Source organism: Triturus cristatus, chromosome 6 (genome assembly GCF_964204655.1).
Source record: "Triturus cristatus chromosome 6, aTriCri1.1, whole genome shotgun sequence".
NCBI classification, from domain to species: Eukaryota; Metazoa; Chordata; class Amphibia; order Caudata; family Salamandridae; genus Triturus; species Triturus cristatus.
This window is the reverse complement of record NC_140589.1, coordinates 1,014,619,563-1,014,641,879: the sequence shown is the minus strand read 5'-3', so window position 1 is coordinate 1,014,641,879 and position 22,317 is coordinate 1,014,619,563. Positions and strand designations below refer to the sequence as shown.

Sequence of the window (22,317 nt, the reverse complement as noted above, 5' to 3'; positions counted from 1 at the left end):
AGCTCTATAGCCAATATTGCTTTATCGACCTGACCACTAATGTTAGCAATAGCTTGATGGTTAGTTGCTATATTTTCCCACCTTGGTCTGCGCAGGTCGTTAGTGGGAACAATCAGGGGAGGGACGAGCTCAGAGGAGCCAGCAGGCTGGTTAGTATGGGACCACCATTTGTGAGTAGCGCACAGGGGATTGTGATCACTCTCTATCCTCCCAACAACCTCCATATCGCATATCAAGGGCCATAGTTTAAGACTACATAAAACGTAGTCAATTCTACTATTGTGTCGCCCATTATCAAATGTACTGGTCCCATTTCTGTCACTACTAGTCCTTCCATTTAGAGCTCTTAAGCCCTTTTCGTAACAGAGGGCGTTTAAGGAAATAACATCATTGGTCCAACGCCCAACCGGATTGAGCTCCAATTTTGGAACTCCCCATTGGCGATCCTCTTCATCCCCGAAAAGGTCATCTCCATTAACTAGGGGTTCAAATGTTCTATTAAAGTCACCCGCAATGACGATGTTATTGTTTGAAGAGTAGGTATCAAGGAGGCTACTCAAGGCTACTAGAGCCTCGGACCTCCCTCCCCTATTACTCCGAACGTAGACGTTATAAATATCCAACGTTCCTAGTTTTTCAAGGTTCATTTTAATTAGTTGGATATCTCGGTTGTTAGTATCAACAACTTTATTAGATAGTTTTAGACTCTGGCGGACCCATGTAGTTAATCCCCCCATAGGTCTCCCCCTAGGTCCTTTTAATGCGGGCACCGAATAATTCAAATATCCCTGGGCAAAAGAGGGTTCACATAACCAGGTCTCCTGGAATATGCATAAATCGAAATTATTAACAAAACATACCCAATCCTCAGATTCCAATTTGGAGGGCAGCCCGGCAATATTCCAGGAGAGTAAATTCCCCGTGATAGCCTTGATGCCTTTTGCCAGACAATTGACAGGTGATAAGGAATCTGGGACAGGGGAATAATTGATACAAGTGTCCACGCTTACTTCTGGTACTGGGTTTCTTAACTCATTAAAGAACGGAAGTGTATCGGAAGGTAGCTCATCAGGGACCGAAGACGAAGCTTTGGGACTAATAAGTCAATCCACGTCTTCAAGATTTACTAATGCCTCATAGCTATTTCTGATCGGAATGGGAGGATTAAATTGATTACAAAATGAAGCCCCAGAATTAATATTAGGAGCTATCTGAGTTCTAGGATAGAAATAGGTCAATTCCCAAGTAGTAATAAAAGACCTCGTATGATTTGTATGCCAGTCAAGAATGTGGCTGACAGCTCTAGGGTCCCTAAAATTGATTAAAATGATGTCCCCATTTATATTCTTTGGTGTATTTCCCAGCCAGGGTAGGCGCCGAACATGTAAAATTTCCCCATTGATATACGAGGGAAGAGGGCGGTTCTGGCCAAGTCAGTGGATCACCTTGTTTTTTAACTGCAAATATCCCTCTGTTGTACCATCCTTTAAGGTAGGAACACCCGCAAGGACTACTACAAGAGGGACAGCCTCTGGTGGCAAGTCGATAGAAAAAGGCCCACGTGGCTTTGCAGTAAGAATTGAATTGCGTCCTTTTCTATCACACATTGGACCTTTTTGTAACGGGATATTTTCTCCCGGGTGATTGCTGGCATTACTTGGGACGATGGGTTGCATTAATTTGGGGATAGTAGTTCCACCTACATTGGTACTAGTTACCTTATTAATGCTCTGATGGGTTTGGGAGATGGTCTCCAGTGGTGGTGCGATAAAAGATGATTCAGCAAAAGCTGAAACAATAAGGGGCGCTGTATTTGATTTTAGAGAGTCCGTAGTTAGTTCCCTTTTGTTACTCATTAGGAGTTCTACTTTCTCCAACCTTTTTTCAATTGTTTTTAAGCTCTCTACAATAGGTAAGATGAGAGATTTCAATAGTTGATCTAAATTTCCCATTAACTCTGTAACAGTTGTATCATTTAAAGGACAAGATACAGACTTGCCTGAGAAGGATGTATTAGTAGTACAGAGTGTAGAACCTTGATCTGTATGTGCCAGACCAGAATTGCGGCTAGGTTTTTTTTTGTTCCTTGATGACTCAGAGTCTATCTTTCTCCGTTTTCTAGGTAATGGGCCTATAGATTTAGATTGCCTAGATGAATTAACCTTATGTGGTAGGGGCATGTTAGCTTGTAGTGATTGCCCATTCGATACGACTGGCTCAACAGTTAGGCTAGGAGATACAGATAAAGCAATTGAGGACAGATCATTCGGTGTCTCAGCAGTGATTACATTTCGAGACAATGTGGCAGAGTCATTATTACCTAAGAGAAATGAAGTCCCTTTATGAAGAAGCCCACTTATATCTGGAGAAGTCGTTACATGAAGAGGGGTCGCAGGTGGGGGCGTACTTTTAATGAGCTCAATAGAATTACGACGCCTCGCTCTTAATTCAGCGAGAGTTGCCTCACGATCTAAACCCGAGTTGACTTTAAGTAAATAGCCATCAAGGGTACCCCTATTAACACAATCTGCCATGTCAAAGCAGCTTAAAACGTGCTCCACTAATACAATGCATACAACAGAGAATAGGGAGGACAACTAACATATCACTATAAAACACAAAATAGCATGCCAAAGTTAAATAAGAACAGTACAAGCTACAGTCAAGGGAGTGAGCCCAGCCCGGCCTCCTTCGGCTCCTGAGGGCTACAGAGGGCCCGCCCTTTGCCCGGGCTTAGCCCGGCGTCGCCCGCGCGCGTCCCGCGATGCGGAGGGAGCCTCTGCCTTTTCTGCGCCTCCGGGCGCGAAGACAAGCGGAAGTTGGCCGCAAAGCAGCCTGGGAGCTGTAGTCTCCCCCTGTCGCGGGCGCGATTGCGTTAGGCGCCGACAGAGGAGACACACAGCGTCAGCACCCCAGGAGCGGCAAGACGGCAAGAGGATCAGCAGCAGGTCCGCAGGTAAGTGATGCAGCGCAAAGGATTTCACCCCCGCTCCACCGAGGGAGCCTCTGCCTTTTCTGCGCCTCCGGGCGCGAAGACAAGCGGAAGTTGGCCGCAAAGCAGCCTGGGAGCTGTAGTCTCCCCCTGTCGCGGGCGCGATTGCGTTAGGCGCCGACAGAGGAGACACACAGCGTCAGCACCCCAGGAGCGGCAAGACTGCAAGAGGATCAGCAGCAGGTCCGCAGGTAAGTGATGCAGCGCAAAGGATTTCACCCCCGCTCCACCGAGGGAGCCTCTGCCTTTTCTGCACCTCCGGGCGCGAAGACAAGCGGAAGTTGGCCGCAAAGCAGCCTGGGAGCTGTAGTCTCCCCCTGTCGCGGGCACAATTGCCTTAGGCGCCGACAGAGGAGACACACAGCGTCAGCACCCCAGGAGCGGCAAGACGGCAAGAGGATCAGCAGCAGGTCCGCAGGTAAGTGATGCAGCGAAAAGGATTTCACCTTTTTCCTTGTCATTTTTGGTGGATACGGCATTAACACGATCAGCAGTTTTGTCCTCAAGTTCCTTTGCAGATTTGATAGATGTCTCTATCCTAATGCTATCTGTCAAAGACGGGTTACCTAAAAGACGCAATTTCTGCTTGATGGATTTATCAGTACAGTGGCAGATAAACTGATCGCGAATTAGCTGTTCTGCAAAATGTATGAACTGTCATTCTGCTGCCAACTTGCGAAGAGCAGAGATGTTAGTGTCCACATCTTCACTTTGTTTTTAAAGTCTTTAGAAAACCCAATGCCTTGACACCACCAAACTAGGAGCCACACCAAACCTATTGGCCAGTTTCTTTACAGCTTCTTCATAGACGTCTAGCTCCAGCTCCCCTTCGATTTGAACATGAAGGTAGATGTATAAATGTGGATCTTCCCTCAAAACCCAACTAGTCCAATAGTAAATATTTTTTTCTTTCAGTTCTGTATCTAGATGCACCAATTGCCCCCAAATACGTCTCAAAGGAACATGCCAAAGCCTCCATTTAATAGGTGGATCACCTGTGTCTCCCAAAAAGGTGGTGGTGGATTTACAGACTGCATGGTATATATTTTCTTTATGCGCTTTTCAATGTACCGAGAATAAATTTGGATGCACAGATAAAGATTCTTGAGAGAAACCAAGAACAATAAAAAAACTTAAAAAAATAATTTACCAAAATATGTTTCCATATTAGTACATCCAACCGTAAGTGTCTAAACTGAAACGTTGTAATCACAGACAAACTCCACGATGCGTGGAGAAGGGAACAAGAGGCGCAGGGTTCTAGGAGCTAGCAGCCTCCAATACTAACTGTTTACCACAAAAAGAGCTGCTCCTAGTATAGTGGCCCTATTGAGGTTACGATTACATTGTGAGTAAGGGCATCTCACAAAATGTGACAGACTGGTCTCGCACACCACCTGGTGTCATGCTTCATCATTGACCAGTCCTCGCCCTCTAAAACTTTGGTTTGATAGAGGGCGGGCATACACCTGATGACAGGGATGCACTTCTAAACTAAGTGGGGGCCCGTGAGGATGTGAGTGAAGATAAAAATCTTTATAGTTATTTTAAATGCATTTTAATGTGACTAATAACTATATGATATTAAAATCAGTGGACAGTGTGTGGGGGATTTATTGTCCCCTAGCCGTCATGTAAGTGGTCAACATGTTTCTGCCGTGTTGGCCCAAGTGGGTCCAGGGCATTCATCAGGACCTAAGTATAAAGATGGGGGCTCTGTTCTTACCAACTGGTGGCAATAAGATACCACTGTGCGGGTGTGGCCTGTGCCACTCTCCACCTCCAAAACGGCTACCAAATGTCAAGTCTAGATATAAAAGTGCAATCAATTATATACACAGCTGTAACAACTGGGTCACAAGAACATTATATATATTTTTTTAAACAATGCATGCATCGGTTCAGTTAAAAAGTGAGTGACTACTCATGTGACATGTGACACTCTATATGTGTACACAGTTACAGAAAATTAGTAAAGTGAGAAGAAACATTGCCTTCTAGAGAGCAAAAAAACCCGAAATCAAATGCCTGAAGCGTAGATTAGACGAAAGTTGTACTCTAGTGCAAAAATACCAAAGTAGACCCAACCTCATAAGGTGGCCACCAGTTTGGCTTGATGTTTCTATAGTTAATAGGTACTTTCAATATAGACACAAAGTACTTGTTATGGTCCCAATAACTTAAGATGGCTGCAAATGTTCCTCCTCTTGTTTCTAAAAGAGATGGGGCTTGTACAACTCACATGTGTGTCCTCGACGCATGGGCGGCTTTCCCCTCTGGGCTTGGACCAGTGCTCCGCCTCCTTCAGCCACCCGCTGATCACCTTGCTAGCAACGCGGTAGTCTGCAGGGGGTCACACTCCGTAAACATACTGTGCTCGCAGGTCAGAGACCGTCACTGCAGCCATAAACATAGATCCGCACCACCTGCACAGCTCAATTAACTGCGGATCAAAACTCCTCTTGGCTCGGCACTGACCTGGGCAAAAGAGCAATGAAGGGACCACCAATGATGCTTGACTAGCTCTGACTCTCGGCCACAGGTCACGATGTGCAGCGGAGTCCAGTAGAAGCGAACTGCAGCGAAACCCGCACTGAATGGCTCAGGTAAGTGCCAATGGTCCCGATGCACTTTTTGTAGCACGTGTTGAAAAGGGGTTTACCACTCAGGTCCAGTTCGTCGCCACGTGAAGTAAGCTGGCTGACAACCTAGAGTAAAAGAAAATACTTTATTTAAGTAACACAGCTGTACCCCAGACTGCTTCAGGCAAACAGACTGATGGCAACCACCACTCTCTGGAACTTAGCAAAGCCATGTTCCAAGAGAGAACATCCTTTTTTTCACGTGCGGAGAGTGAGAGAATGAATCGGACAGTTACGTTCTCCCAAATAAACTTTTTTTCACTAAAGGCAACTGTTGCCTGCGACTGTGTTCCCCACAGGGGTTACAGTTTTTTCTTCGAGATGGTCCTACAAGTGTACCTCCTCTTGATTCTTTATTCTGAGGCACTTGTGATATCATTAAAAGCCTTGCGTTGGGTTTTTTTTGAACATTAGTGTGTTCAAATTTACCCTCTACTAGATGCCAAGAGGAGGTACACTTGTAGGTATTTTTAGTGTATGTATCAAAAAATCTGGTTCGCCTCTTAACCAGTGACCTACTTATAAGAACTCCCGGTATATCTATGGTTGAGTCCGCCCAGATAGTACCATCTTATCTGGGTGTGGAGGTAACGCCGATGATGAAGCATGTCACTATTATGTGAGTGAGGCGTTTCCGTCAATATCTTTGATATTCCATCTGACTAAAGTATTGTAGGACCATCTCGAAGAAAAAACTGTAACCCCCAAGAGAGAACATACCCACTCAAAGCAATACAAACATAGGCAGTGAAGGTAGGAGCATGATGTGACTACAGAGTCCTACTTCGACATGAGTATTGGGTCGGTAGACTTTGCAGTTAATGTTTGGGAAGCCATTAAGGTAGTGGTCCAGAGTCATATTAAGCCCTAATAAGGGGTGGTAAAACTGGATGAGATTAAGCAAGGCCATTACTGAACTGGAACACCAAGTCTAAAATTTCAAGAACAGAACTGCCCGCTCACAAGAGGCCCAGGTGCATAGATAGTTGGATACTGCAGTAGAGGAACCTCAACAGCTTAGACTGGGGAGGCCAGACTGTCTTGGCTGGTCATTCAATACTGGATTTACGAATGGGGAAATAAATCAGGCAAATTGCTCTATTGGCTGTCGACACAAATAATCTCACAATTTGACAAGGGGATGGCACCCTGATAACGGATTCTGCCACTATTGCAAAACACTTTCCTGTACATCCCTCAATGCTGCACGCCATCTTCCATTAGCTGAATGATTAAATCTACTAGCACATGAGCTGATAGTTCAGACCCTAGATCTAGATAAAAGCATAAGCTTAACGCCCCCTTGACACTCAAGGAAATTCAAGAGACAATTACAGGTCTAAAAGTGGTAGGATGCCAGGCCCGAATGTGTTTCCTACAGAATTACTTCAAGAAATACTCACATCAGCCCCACACCTACTAGCCTTGTAGGAAAAGCATTAGGGGTAAGACAGTTGCCTCTTTATCTAAGGGGAGCCATAATTGTCACTGTTTCGTAACATGGGAAGGACCCAGATGAATGTTAGTCATATAGGCCAATCTCCCTGATCAACTCAGAAGCAAACTCTTGGCTAAAATATTAGCGACATGAATAACACATATGGTAAAATACTTGATAAATAATGGTCAGAATGGTCTTATGCCAAGGGAAACACCATTGTATAAGGTGACTTCAAATGGTTATAGCTGGTGCAGCTGACCTTGCAGGGGCGGCAGCAGCGGTCCTTGTGGACTTCCAAAACACATTTGATTCTGTCCACCAGCCTTTTATGTTCTATATCCTGGAGAACATAAACTATGGGTCGAGCTACCTGTAATATGTCAAGCCTTTTATCACTACCCATGATTGCAAGTTTGAGTGAATGGGACACTGTCCCCATGCTTCCGATAGAGAGAGGTATGAGTAAGGGCTGCCCTCTTCCGACCCTTTCCTTTGAGCTTGTTGTTGTGACACGAGCAAAATGGACCTAGTAGATTGCAGGATTGTGCAACTAGATGGCACTCAGGCCTCAAGGATCTGTCTTTGCTATACACTGACGATCTCCTGGTGTACCTAAAGAGAACCAAATGTTAAGTACCTCAATTCCTAGAGATGTTCCGTATTTAGGTAAATGCATCTGGCCTCCATATCAATCATGCTGAGTCACATTAAATCCCAAGACACCCTGAGTTTCCTGCGAGGGAATGCCTGGGAAGCCCATGTGACTATTTCATACACTGCAGTATCTATATGACCACAGATCCGCAGATATGCTGCACCTTTAATATCTCCCCCATATTGGTACAGACTAAGCATGAGCTGCTTACTGGGGACAAGCTCCACCTCTTGCTGATGGGCTGCAAGCACTCTTTAAGATGGTAACACTCCCCAGGCTCCTCTGCGTCCTTCAACATTTCCCTTAGATGCTGCCGGACACCCTCTTTACTAACATCTGTACTATTCTCACTAGATTCCTAAGGGCCCATTCTCAACCCCCAGTCTCGCTAGCAAAATGTACTCAGGTCCCATATGATGTTGGGACTGAGGTACAGCACCTTCACTTGTCCTGCTGAGGCTCACAGTTAGTGAATATAAATGACTAGAATTTTGGGGACGTCTCGGACTCGACATACAGATTAGAAAGCGAGCTCTTAGACTTGGAAGCTGGAGGCGATCCGATATGGCTCCTCGGTTTCTAGGGGGATCACTGAGCCTACTAGAATTCCACTGGTTGTCTGCCATAAAGCCTTAAGAAAAATTAAACTGTTCAAAGCATTTACAAGTGAAAGTCCGACATGGCGGGCTACATGGCTACTGCAAGTCTTGGGTCCCACTGGATTTGGGTCCTGAGAACCTAATAAGTATTTCAACGATCGTAGATGTCTGGGCGAGAGGGAATCTTCAATCAATCACCAAATTGACAGTAGAACATATCTTACATCCCTTCCAGTTCCTTTAGTAACTTGAATTCCATCTGCTCACATTATCACCTACTGTACACACTGCCAGCATTTATCCTGTTTGAATCTAAAATTGCCAAGGAGTCACTCACTATGAAAGGCATATCACTTACCTATAGATCATTACCAATACACTCCCCTGATCCTTTTCTACAACTGAAAAACAGATGGTAAACAGATATCAGTCCTTTGGAGGATGACAGGTCGGTTCAGGCGCAGATGGAGCCTAGATGTCGGGGCATATATGTACGAATTGAGAATGTTACAGTTTAAGTACTTTCATTGCTCCTATTTTGACCCTATTATGGGTTGGCACATAGAGACGTAAGCACCTCTCCATCACAAGCTGTGGTGAGGAGCATGCAGACTTCTCTCATATGATCTGGCCATGCCCAACAATTGCTTGCTACTGATCTGCTGTTTACACTAAGCTTGGTGAGGTTATAAGCTACCCATTGTCCTCATGGCCTACACACGCTATTCTTGGCATTAAGCAAGAAAGAGCGGATATCGTGGGGGCTCGCCTACTTGTAATGATGAACAAGAAAGAGTCAATCCTGCGGGGGCTAGCTTGCTAGTAATAAATTGCCTATTGGTTGCAAAATGAGACCTAGCTAGCCACCCAACCACTTCTGATACCCCTGAACTGGATGTGTGTACGCATGGGATGGATATTGGCAGGGCCGTTTCTAGGTGTTTAGCCACCCTAGGCGAGATATGAAAAATGCCGCCCTCTCCCTTTTACTACATTCACTCTCTCCCCCGTCATCCGGGCTAGAAGAATTAATGCATTAGATATTCCCAAACTCATGTTTTTGGCGCCCTCCCCCTTTTGCCGCCCAAGGCAGCCGCCTAGTCTTGCCTAATGGTAGAAACGGCCCTGGATATTGGTGTTATGGCTGAAGAATCAGTCTACAAGGCCCAAGGTTACCCACACAAATATCGTAAGGCATAGGATCCACTGTTGAATCATGAGAGATGATGGGAGCTTCAGAATGTGGGACAAGACACCATGGTATTGGATGTATGACGTTACAACGCACACTTTTACAACGCATGCACTTACAACGCATTTTTTACAACGCATAATCCATTACAACGCATGACATTACAACGCAGGACACTACAACGCATTTTTAAAAAATACCTTTACAACGCATTACCATTACAACGCATACTACCTTTACAACGCATACCATTACAACGCATAATATTAAATTACATTTAAGGTAAGTATTAGATAGTATAGGGGTAAAAATTACTATTCTAACTCCAGGGGGTGCAACAGTAGGGTAAGTGTTGGATAGTGTAGGGGTAAAAATTACTATTCTAACTCCAGGGGGTGCAACAGTAGGGTAAGTGTTGGATAGTGTAGGGGTAAAAATTACTATTCTAACTCCAGGGGGTGCAACAGTAGGGTAAGTGTTGGATAGTGTAGGGGTAAAAATTACTATTCTAACTCCAGGGGGTGCAACAGTAGGGTAAGTGTTGGATAGTATAGGGGTAAAAATTACTATTCTAACTCCAGGGGGTGCATCAGTAGGGTAAGTGTTGGATAGTATAGGGGTAAAAATTACTATTCTAACTCCAGGGGGTGCATCAGTAGGGTAAGTGTTGGATAGTATAGGGGTAAAAATTACTATTCTAACTCCAGGGGGTGCATCAGTAGGGTAAGTGTTGGATAGTATAGGGGTAAAAATTACTATTCTAACTCCAGGGGGTGCATCAGTAGGGTAAGTGTTGGATAGTATAGGGGTAAAAATTACTATTCTAACTCCAGGGGGTGCAACAGTAGGGTAAGTGTTGGATAGTATAGGGGTAAAAATTACTATTCTAACTCCAGGGGGTGCAACAGTAGGGTAAGTGTTGGATAGTATAGGGCAGTGTTTCCCAAACTGGGGTCCGAGGACCCCCAGGGGTCCGTGGCACATTCCCAGGGGGTCCTCAGCCAGCAACTTTAAAAGCACTGCAAAGTTCTTTGTAAAATTAGCAGTTTTCAAGCAACTATAAAAGTGTCAAGAAAATGCCAGTGATTAATGTACCTGCTGGAGAGAGATGAGAGTTTTGTCCAGTAGCAGCTTTGACTTATCTAATGTGACACAGACAGTTAATATGCCTACTGCAAAGAACGTGTACAATGCATTTTAAAAAACAGTATTTTATGTGCATAGGTCAATGGGTTACTGATTTTGTCACAGAGATTCTTTCGTCACTGTGCAATTCATAAGGGACAATCGTAATCTAGCAGTGTCCTATAAACTGTCATCAAAGAGCTGCTTGCAAACTGCATGGTAAAAGTTAGTAACATATGTTTATTCCCAGTCTATCATTACCCTGATGCTGCTATGTTCCCACATCCTGCACATGAACAATTTTGTAATGCTGTTTTGTCACTTCTATGTGTGCTGCCTAATGCAGCACACATGGAAGTTACAAAACGTCATTTTTTATTAAAGATTGTTTATGCGCAGGAAGGGTCACCTTCCTGAACATAAACAATCAAAGGTGTTTTGCTTTTTCCGTTGGAAAAAGAAAAAAACGAGGAGAAATAAGGCATTTCTCCTCATTTCGCCAAGTTAAGACCAGGTTTTTCATGGTCTTAATTTGGGTGCTGTCTCCTATTTAAGCTGACCTTGTAAATAGAGGGCAGCGTCAAAATCAATGGGTGTTGGAATGAAACGCCCACTGTAACTCCCACTGCCCACCTTTTTCACACTAAGCATTGCGTGAAAAGGGGCCTTATTTACAAGGCAGCGTTAAGCCACAATAAGTGGCTTAACGCTGCCTTGTAAATAAGGCGAAGCCCCTATTGCCACAGGAACATCGCTAAAAGTGACGTTCCAATGGCGATAGGGACTTGTAAATATGCCCCTGAAATCCTTAGTAATTTGAGTATTTGTTTTGTGTGCACACGTGTTTATTTTTTTTGAATTACTGTTTTAATGTTTGAAATTTAAATCCTACAAATTGCTTGGGGGTCCCCGGCTTTCAGTGGTGACTCAATGGGGGTCCTCAGGAGTGAAAAGTTTGGGAACCACTGGTATAGGGGTAAAAATTACTATTCTAACTCCAGGGGGTGCAACAGTAGGGTAAGTGTTGGATAGTGTAGGGGTAAAAATTACTATTCTAACTCCAGGGGGTGCAACAGTAGGGGTGCAACAGTAGGGTAAGTGTTGGATAGTGTAGGGGTAAAAATTACTATTCTAACTCCAGGGGGTGCAACAGTAGGGTAAGTGTTGGATAGTGTAGGGGTAAAAATTACTATTCTAACTCCAGGGGGTGCAACAGTAGGGTAAGTGTTGGATAGTGTAGTGTAATATTATGCGTTGTAATGGTATGCGTTGTAATGGTAGTATGCGTTGTAATGGAATGCGTTGTAAAGGTAGTTTTTAAAAATGCGTTGTAGTGTCATGCGTTGTAATGTCATGCGTTGTAATGGATTATGCGTTGTAAAAAATGCGTTGTAATGGTAGTGCGTTGTAAAAGTTGCGTTGTAAAGGTTGTTCCCCCATGGTATTACAGGTTCCATGGTGAGAACTTTAATATATTGATCTTACCATGGATTGTTGGAATGTAACTCTGTACTTTTCCTGTATTTTATCAATAACAATCAAACCAATTTTATTAAAAAGAAACATGAGGAATATCTAGGTTGAAAGTAGGTGAAAGTATTTGCGATTAACATGGGACCTACAGTATGACACGTTCTACAAGATATGTAAAGGTATTACATTTGATATGACAGGCAAACAGTAGAATCAGGTTGGGACTGTGTTCTTCAGGTGCAAATCATGCATCTGCTAATTTACAATAGCAGACAGTGCACAAATTGGTGGGTGCTAAATTTTTGGCTAATTACGACATGAAGACCCCAGAAATGGAGAATTGCATATAACATGCGTACAAATCCGTCCATTACCTGTTGCACAAAATGCCAGATTGCACTCTTTTCACCTGTGATTTCTTTGCATCTGGTTTTTGCTGCTGCTTACAAGATTGGCAATAAATATGCAGATGTTAACGTTCCAATGAGACTGTAAAGATAGTTACTGGAGCACTGGAATGACATCAAACTCCTAATTAGGCTTTGTGCTTTTAAAGATTGGTGTAAGGTATGGGGTTGATTTGCTGTCTGAAAATGTATGATCTCTTTAACATAAACAGTAGCTCTGCTGTTTAAGACTTTAAGATGTCTAACCTGAAAGATTGCTGTCTGTGTGACACTGAGAGATAGTTATGAGATGGGGCATTGTTGAGTGCAAGTGCTTTGCGTGTAGAGTGATACTCTAACTGGTGGATCAGAGGACTTTAAAGCAAATGTTGTCTTCCATGGGTAGGCTTTGATAAGCCTTGGTAAAATGGTGGCCTTCTCTCTGGCCTACAAATAGCCTGTGACCAGCATCCTGGGCTTTTTGCAAGTGTGGAATGAATTCAGCACTGTTTACAAAAAAATGATTTACTTAAGGTAGGTGTTAAGTGCTGACATAAACACTAGCTCTCTCAAATCCAAAGCTATTATGTGGATGACTTTTTTGACATAAAACTGAAATATTTTGTTGGACATAGTTTTTACCAGAGACTCAAGGGTAATTTCTTCATCTGGAATTATAATAGTGAATGCGGTGACAGAGACATTTCTTGGTTGAACAGTGCTGAAGATGTTAAGGGAGGCAGAGGAGTTCTTGAGGTTTGGAAGACCAAAGAGAAGAACAAAGAATAGAACTTGTTGTTGCATTGAGCTGCAGCCAGTCAGATCTCATACAGCTCGCAATTTAGCTAAAATAGTCGATACATGTTTGATTTGATTCAGGAAAGACATCTAACTGCAAACACATCTGGGTACCACCATCCTAGGATTTGGCTTGCAGCACCAAGCCTGTGATTACACTTAAAACAGTAGAAGAGACAAATGGGATCCCAATGGAAAACATCAAAAAGTCATTTGGAGTAGACTTGAATATCCCAATTTTCACTATCATCTACCCGTTGGATAGAGACAACCTAATCCATTTAAGGGCCTTTGTCAAAGTCATAGTCATGGGGAAACGTCTGTCTAAAAGCAGGTGATGGGGCACAATGAAAAAAGTTGCATTAATGTCCAAAAGAATCAGTAGTGTTGTCTTCCGTTCTCCTACAGTACAGTTGCATCATCCCAGCTTGATAGCACTGCTGATTCTATCCCACTCCCTAGGCACAGGAGTGCTTGACCAGGTTCATCCTAGACAGAGACATGCCTGATCACAGTTCATCAGTTAGTGGTGTACGAGATGGGACAGGAATTGACGGTACACAACCTTTCCACTGACTTGGTATTAATGAAATGTTGATGGGTCTTCCAGGTCAGAAGAGGTTGGTTCAGCTGTGGTCTGAGTGTGGCTCTGTGGCAAGAGACGGGCATTTCCATACTTTGTAACAACGTATAGCTTATTCAATATATAAAAAGGACAATGGAGAAAGCATGTTTATTTAGGAGCCAATCAAGAATGGTGATTATTGCAGCTGTTTAGAAAGTAGGGAGAAACTGTTTGATTTTTTGGGATGCTAAAAGTGAAAGGCCTTGTGGTCCCTGGAAACAAATGGGGGTAACTCAGGGTCTGGCACATGTGGGATCCTTTCAGATTTAGCACTCGCTCAATACAGTACCCTTATCCTTTCAGTTTAGGAAATAAGGTATTCAAAAATGGTATTGCAGATGGGTTGTGTTGGTATAATTTTCAGGATGAGGTTGGACAGTTAAGTAGTAACTTACCATTCAAAACTGCTCTTTGATATAGTTCTAGACATTGTCCATTTTTTGAGGTAGATGATTAGCTTTGATAGAATAAATCATTATTGCCATGGGCCTTGATATGCTCTTTCTAAGCTTTCCTTTGGTTTTCTGGAGTTTTTTCAACCATTTGGTTTTGAGCTGTCTACTTTTGATATGCTGTGCTTTCTGTTCAGAAGTGTTCCAACTGTTCTTTTTGATTTGAGCCATGCATGGTTTCAATTGGGCAGTCAGGTTCATAGACTGCCTATTAGAATTTATATACATTAGAATTAAAGGTCCCTCCAACCAGTCGATCACAAACTACCAGTAGCTCCCAGACACCTTAAGAGTAGGTCACAGTCTTAAGTACATTTTTAGGTCTCACCTAGCATTGCAGAATGCATGCGTTGCTCGCTCTGCTAGGCATCTTGTTTTAGGGTATGTTTTAGAAGTAGAGTGGAAGCCCCGCCCATCTTTTTCATTGCCTGGCATCATCGTCCATAGTAAATGCTGGCTTCTGATTGATAATGAGGCTTCTTCGTCGCTCCTTGTTACCGCCCTGTCTCCTTTTTGGACCGCCCATCAGGACTGGATCGTTTACTTGTGGCGTTATACTGTCTCTTTTAATTACTGGATAAGCACTTTTTTTTTCCATTCGCGCAATGGGCCTTCTGTTTCCTGACTGGCGTTGGCACCAGCTTGGCCGCCGAACCCCTGCACATTCCAGCTGCGGGCTGACATTCCGGCGGGTAGAGCGCCTGACACGCAGTGGAGGAATGTGGCTGTGGGGGCCGGAGCCAAGGGGCTCTGCGGCCGCGCACAGCCAGGCTCCTGTGCATCACTGCCGCCTGCTGCCTCCCTTGTGTACCGTGATGGCTCCTGGTGTGCACCCTCCCTTGGGCTCTGGTTGCAGCCAGCTACTCAAATCTGCACCAATGGCAGGGGCCTACCCGTGTCCTGCGGAGTCATGATTGCGGTGCTAGTGCCTCTGTGAGTACTGATGCAGCACCTTTGAAGTATCCGAGCACGGTAGCTTCCCCTCGCTCCACAGGAAGTGCACTGTGCCGCGTCTTCCCCGCCATGAGATCATGAGGGCCGCAGGGGACAGTGGCTCGATGTGTCATGGAGTTATCATGGGCAGTGGGAGGGGGCCTTCCATGCTGACTGAGAGAGGTCCGCATTTACATGATGGTTTACGGCCTGGAAGTGTTTGAAATGAAGCCTTTGGCATTTGTTGTCAGCCTATTGTTGATGGTTGTTGGTGTAAGAGGAGGGTTAGAGTGTGTGTGTGTGTACGTGCGCACGTACACGTGCCATGGTCACTTGTCAATATGGATTCACTAAAGGTGAGGGATGTTTGCTAGTGGCTAACTTGCTGACTGCCGAACCAGGAGAACTGACTTCCCTGCTTATTCTCTTGACGAAAAATTTGTGATCCTGGAGACATCAGTTTGCCCCCACGTGCCGTGCCTCAGTTCATACACGTTAAAAAAAAAAAATCTTCAGGCATATTCACAGTTTCATGCGCCATCTCTAGTGTACATTGAAGTACTCCTTTCAACCAGTAAGCTCCCAGAAGACAGAAGTATTCTACTTTGTGAAACTATCTTGGATTTTTCAACCCGGCTTTCTTTGCAAGTGTTTTTGAATTTATGACATGGTCAACATCGATTGGATTCGTCTTAGCAAAATAGAGAGCTTATGTGAGTTGTTACCCTATTCAAAATAAATACATGAAAAATAATTCAACACTGACCATCGGGGGTGTTTTGTAGTGCAGCCTCGCTGCCCACTGAGAGTTGTGAGATGGCATTGTTTTTTTGAATAAATGTAAACAAAAAGAGAGCGAGGAAAACAAGGTAACTTGTCCTTTTTCCCAATGAATTTTCAGAAACAAGATGGACAAGTACATAGGGAAGGTAACTTGTAGCAAAGGTTTTTCGCCGTCACCTGTTGAAGGAGAATAAACAACTATTTGTAAGAAACCCCTCACCCACCTACCTGGTAGGTGGCATGCTTCATCATCGGGGCCCAACTGGATTGGGAGTACTGAGAAAATGAGGTCGTTATGCCTCTGGTATCCGATCGGTTAACCAAGTGGACCCGATCGGTTGAACATAGGTAGAACGGACCCATCCCCCTGGTCAAAACGGACCAGAGGGGACGTTACTTACCGATCGGATTCCAGAGGCATAACGACCTCATTTTCTCAGTACTCCCAACAAAGGTTTTGGTGAGTAATGATCGATAACCACCACACTCACAGCACACTTTAGGGTGTGTGCTGATATTTCACATCACATGTGGCCTCTCCTATTTTTAGGCCACTCACAAAATATTTTTTGGTCCTGAAGAAAGCCTCAAGAACCATCTGAAGGCTGAAACTAGTAGACCTCACTTATAAGGGATACCAAGGCAAATAACAAACCTTAGTAGAGATCCCGATTATATTTTTACTCATGTCCTGGGACCCTTGTAATAAATAATTGTTGTCAAAAGGGCATTCTCAGAGACATCTTTAACACATAGTTGCACGTCACATATTAAGTCACTTTCTTCACACAACAACCTGCTCCGCTGTAAATCAGGCGTTGTAGCACAGCTGGGTTGCACTAGGCAATCCAGTTGGGCCCCGATGATGAAGCATGCCACCTACCAGGTAGGTGGGTGAGGGGTTTCTTACAAATAGTTGTTTATTCTCCTTCAACAGCTGACGGCGAAAAACCTTTGCTACAAGTTACCTTCCCTATGTACTTGTCCATCTTGTTTCTGAAAATTGTTTTTTTGAAAGCACAAACTCGACTCGAAGGTATTGGAGCGCTTTACATGAGCACAAGTTACAACACAGAAGGACACATTCATTTTTGGTGGGCACGGGGATATCAAGTGATTTTACCAGAATCACAGGATGTTGATGCGACGCTGAGACTCAAATCTTGTTCCCCAGTTCATTAGTCAGCAGCTCTGGCCGTTACGCCACATTCTCGTGATTTGTTGAACGGAGAAACCCATTCATGTTCTAGCAATTGACTTGTGAGGACTGAGGTGCCCTTGGAATCTCAATGAACCTATCTGCCCAGTGTGTGCTGGTGTGCTGATGGTCCAGTTCCCTGCTGGCGAAAGAAGAAAGTGGTCTCGGTTTGCTTGGAACAGCAGTGTCAATGTTAATAGTGAGAAACACTTAAAGAAGAGTGTAGGGAACTGCACAGTGCCAAGAGGGCCGCCATCTCCTGCCTGGAATGGCCATCCTGGTGCTTCGCAGATGCGTGTTGACAACACTGCACTAATGTACAAAAGCATCAGTGTGACACAGTGGACTCTTGGTTCTTGCATCATATTATTCAGGCTAGTCAATTGTCGCTGGTGTTGCTGTTGCAAGTCTTAGCACGTTGATGACCATTCAGTGACTGAGAGCAGTTGTGTTGTCTTTTATATGGAGCTGACTGTCTTTGATGAATAATTGATGAATTGTTTTTGGGAAGTAAGGGGCAGATTTATGTTTCCTGGCGCATCCCTGCAAATCAGCAAGGATGCGCCAGGAATGATGCGTCACGCAAGTTTACCCTTGCGCCACACATGATGCGCCGCATTTACAATGCGGCGCATCATGGCGCAGGAATAAACAGATGCGTGACGCATCCGATGGCGTAAGGTTGGCGCAGTGCTTCAGTTGCGTCGCAAGCTCGACGCAACTCCAGCACTGTTCCAACCTACCCTATCCCTAACATGGTGCGTCAAGCCTTACGCCTGCTTCAAGCAGGTGCAGGGTTTTGACGCATCAGCGTTGGGAAAGTGACTCAGTCAAATCTTATAGATGTGACTGAGTCACTTTTCAGGGGCGTTCCTGCGACGGAACATCCCCCCCTCTGTCGACACGCCCACGTGAAACCTGACGCAGGTTTTACGTGGCGCAGGGCTTTACATCGTGACGCATCTCCATAGATGCGTCACGATGTAAATATGGCGCAACGTGGCGCAGGGTTTACACCGCCGCTGCGTCACAAAAGTGATGCAACGGCGGCGTAAAAGTGGCGCATCTCCAATATAGATCTGCCCCTATGTCTTTAGCTCATGCAATTTGAGTCTTTCTTAGACATCTGCATCCAGTGATGGCTTTTAACCGTCCAGTCACAGAACAAGCATTTGCAATGCAATAGGTCTCGCATTTACGCGAGTTTGAGCTATTGGCATTGTAAATGACAATGCCTTTTATTTATGTTTTAAAAAATAAAACATAAATAAAAGGCATTTTGTCATTTACACTGCCAATAGCTCAATCTTGCGTGAATGGGAGACCTATTGCATTGCAAATGTTTGTTAAATAAGTGCAGGGTCACATTTTCCTAATAAAGTAAAGGAAAGGCTGTGTTTATTTTACATTATTATCAGCAGGCTGCAGATAGCATGGCCTGATATTGAGCAGTGCTCAGGCGGAGTTATAACCCGGGCTGGGGTACAAAGTTGAAGAACTGAAGCACTGAGGTATTTAATTCTTAAACAAAAGTCCTTGTCAACTCAATATTGGAGGGGAGGACAAAAGGGTGTTTCTGGATGCTTTTAAATTGGAGAAAATTGAAATGAAAAGTTACCTTAATGATTAAGTTTACTTTTAATTTTCTCCCATTTCAAAGTTTTATCTTTACAAACAGCAGACCTCCTGCTCCCAGTGGCCAGTGGACACTGTGTCATACCTATAACTGAGAAATACAGTAAATCCTTTGAGTGTGAAAATGTTCCATACTTTGAACAGTTTTGCAGAATATGTTTTCTGCACTTAAAACGTCTCCCATTTTAAACAGAAATGGCTGTATGTTTGTGTTACACATGTAACAGTGCCACATATGACAAACGTATGTCCTGTGCCACAAAAAAATATGACACAGGCTAATCCGCACACATGTTCATTCATCCCCAAAGACCATGCTCTCACTGACACACATGGCAGACCCTGTCATAGAGCCCCTAGTCAAAGTATTTTTTTCAATCATATTATCTAGCTCTATGGGTCTTAACCTTAACGTCAATGGAGCTGGGCGTGGTGGTGTCTGATAGCAATGAGCGAGTTCTTTAGCCTTCAGTAGCTCATAATTATTTTCACTGACCAGAAGTAGCTCTCACTACAGAAAAGGTTGGAGACCCTTACATGACTAAGAAAAATGATCCTCTGCTATTTAGTAATCAACAGTGGGGTCTAGAATCACATTTATAAGCTGAGATGCATCTCTTTTTGCAGTTGATGGAATACATTATTATGTTTGGGTACTAAAGATAAGCTAGTTACTCTGTGGGGAACCATTATGTGGTCAGGCACAAGAGAGAGATTGCCCTTTGGAGAAAATTTGTTCCAGAGAATCACTTAAACAGTGAGTGAGGAAATGTATGCGTGGTGATGGTGAATGGATGCTAACCGTTCAAGTAGGATTTAGGATTGTTCACTTTTCTCCAGACAAAATTAACAGTAATGTCCTCCAGTACCGGATTCTGAGAGTGTTACTTCAGATGAGGGGGGAGGGGGCAATGTCACTTGAAATGTGGAAAACACAGAATGTGAACTGAAGGCATACATCATAGGCTAATAAAAACATTGTTTTGTCTATAACAATGATTTTACTCATTTGAATATCTGCAGTTCTGTTATTGCAACATTTCTTGAAGGAAACAATATGTAACTTGTTTCATGATATAATACCCTCCCGCCGGAGTTGTCATGGTACACAATGTTTTAGACTTGGGAATACAGCCTTCAAGTATCAGGAAAGATTCATAGATATGCCATGCTTTGATGACATAAAGAAGTTCCAAATGAAGGGAAAGTATATGGTAACAAATTACTAGATTGTACCATAGACCTGTTTTTTCCCCACATAATTTGTGGTCAGCATATCTACCAAATAGCTACATCTGTGTGGATATGTGCTGTAAATTAGCTATATGGCCATTTCAGTTCAACATTTGCTGCATGCAGGACCCCAATAGACCTTTGTGGGTGATGTTGGGATTGCCTTGAGGATCAATAAATATTCAGGCATTTCATGAATGTCCAATGAGAACTGCTAGTAAAACATAGGGCTTCTCTACCAGTTTATTTGGGTAACTGGGCTATAAAAATGGACCATTACGTTTATTTTTTTAATATTTTCTCAGAGGAAACCCCCAGTTCCATGTTCAATTGGCTTGGCTATATAGCTTTGCTCACTTACTTTGTGAAATTCATAAAGTGTATATTTATGCAACCTGCTTAAAGGTTTGGCAGAGCCATTACCTTTCACTCAAATTTAAATGTTGCAATGGATTATATTTCTTTTTCAGGCTAAAAGCAAACTTAAAATCCGTCCCAAGAAAAGTTGTTTGATAAAATATATTGTTTGATCTCTCTTTCTAGAAACGTGGCTGGAAAACCCAACTGGGAAAATTGGCGAAAGTTAGAAGGATCACTGAGGTCTATGCTTGTTTGTAAGCATAAGACTGAAGCTGATAATTGAGGTTCACCATGGATCAAACATCCATTGGAGGAATGAGGAGGTTGGCTTGTGATCAGGTGTGGTGGATCTGTATTGCATGTAGAATGAACTGTGTGCAAAAACATTTTTTAATCTACCTTCACTACAACAACATACCAGGGAAACTTCCCATCAGGATTTGCATACACTTAAACTATCATACAGTCACCAAGGGCCATATGTATGAAACTTTGGTTTTGCGATTCTCAAATAGCGATTTTTAGAGAATCGCTATTTGAGAATCGCAAAATGCTATGTATGTAGGATTTGCAAATAATTTTGCGAATCCTACATATTTCTTAATTGAGAATTGCAAATTGCTATTCACAATTAAGGAATACCTCCCCATTCATTCCTATGGGCCTAGAGGCCCATAGGAATGAATGGGAATACATTCTCAATTTGCGATTCTCAATTAGAGAATCGCAAATTGAGAATGCAATTTCAAGTGTGCCAGGGTGTCAAAAGGACACCCTGTTGCACCCCTGAAATGATATGGGGTGCACATGTGGCGCACATACATGCCCTAAGGGCATGTGTGTGCACCACATGCCACTTTGAAAAATGCAAAAATATGCATTTTTGAAAGAAATCGCAAGTTACCACCAACCTGTAGTTGGTGGTAATTTGCAATTCCTTAAGGCCAAATTGCACTTTTTTGGTGCTTCTTACATTGCATTTAAGGAATCGCAAAATTTGCGAGTCCTTAATTTGCACGCAGATTTGCATTCATACATACCACTTAGCAAAATTGCGATCGCAAACAACGAAATTCGGTGAATTTCGGCGTTTGCGATCGCAATTTTGCTTGATACAAATGGCCCCTAATGGTGTGTCCTGTGCATTTAAAAACTATTTCTCATAGTTATAGTATTGTCGTTGAGCCTCTGTTTTATTTTTTATTTAGTTCTTTTTTAATCAATGCATTTATTTGTTTTCAATACATAAGCTATCAAATTATATCTACTCTGCATAACAAACTTTACAGGAACTAAATAATTAATTACATGAAATATGGAGGCAGTAATCTTCCCAATTAATAGTCACTAATCCCTCTTAGAGATAATAAATATTTATATGTAGTTTCCTCATTTTTCATGGAACTTGTCTCCCCTTGTCCTATTGTTCATTGATACTCTTCCCAGCTAATGTTCTCATCTCTTCCGTTGAATCCAAAATTTGTGGGTTGCTAGTCAATTTCCAGTTTGATTCACTTGATGCTTTCCAAAAGTAAATACCTTTCACAGTTCTACAGATACATCTCAGTGAGGCTAAGTTCGTTTAATATGATGGGCTAATGATTTTTCTTCAGGTTTGTTCTTTTTTGGTAAATCACCCCATAGTTCTTCGACTTGAGGACAGTCTACCAACATGGGCGCTGGGAATAGGGGTTCAGGGGGTGCTGTAGCACCCCTTGAATGCCCAGGCAGGATTTCAGAAGATAAATAAGCAATAAAGATGCTTTTAAATTTTGATTTGAACTTGTCACATTTG

General features: G+C 43.2%; 1 long non-coding RNA gene across 1 annotated transcript in view; it reads right to left on the bottom strand.

The window, feature by feature from the left end:
• LOC146820929 (uncharacterized) overlaps window positions 1-22,317 on the bottom strand; it is a 615,243-nt gene that overhangs the window by 193,058 nt on the left and 399,868 nt on the right. Inside the window, exon 3 of the long non-coding RNA XR_014962644.1 lies at window positions 5,235-5,700. This is a non-coding gene — a long non-coding RNA (uncharacterized LOC146820929). The remainder of the gene's footprint in view (window positions 1-5,234; window positions 5,701-22,317) is intronic.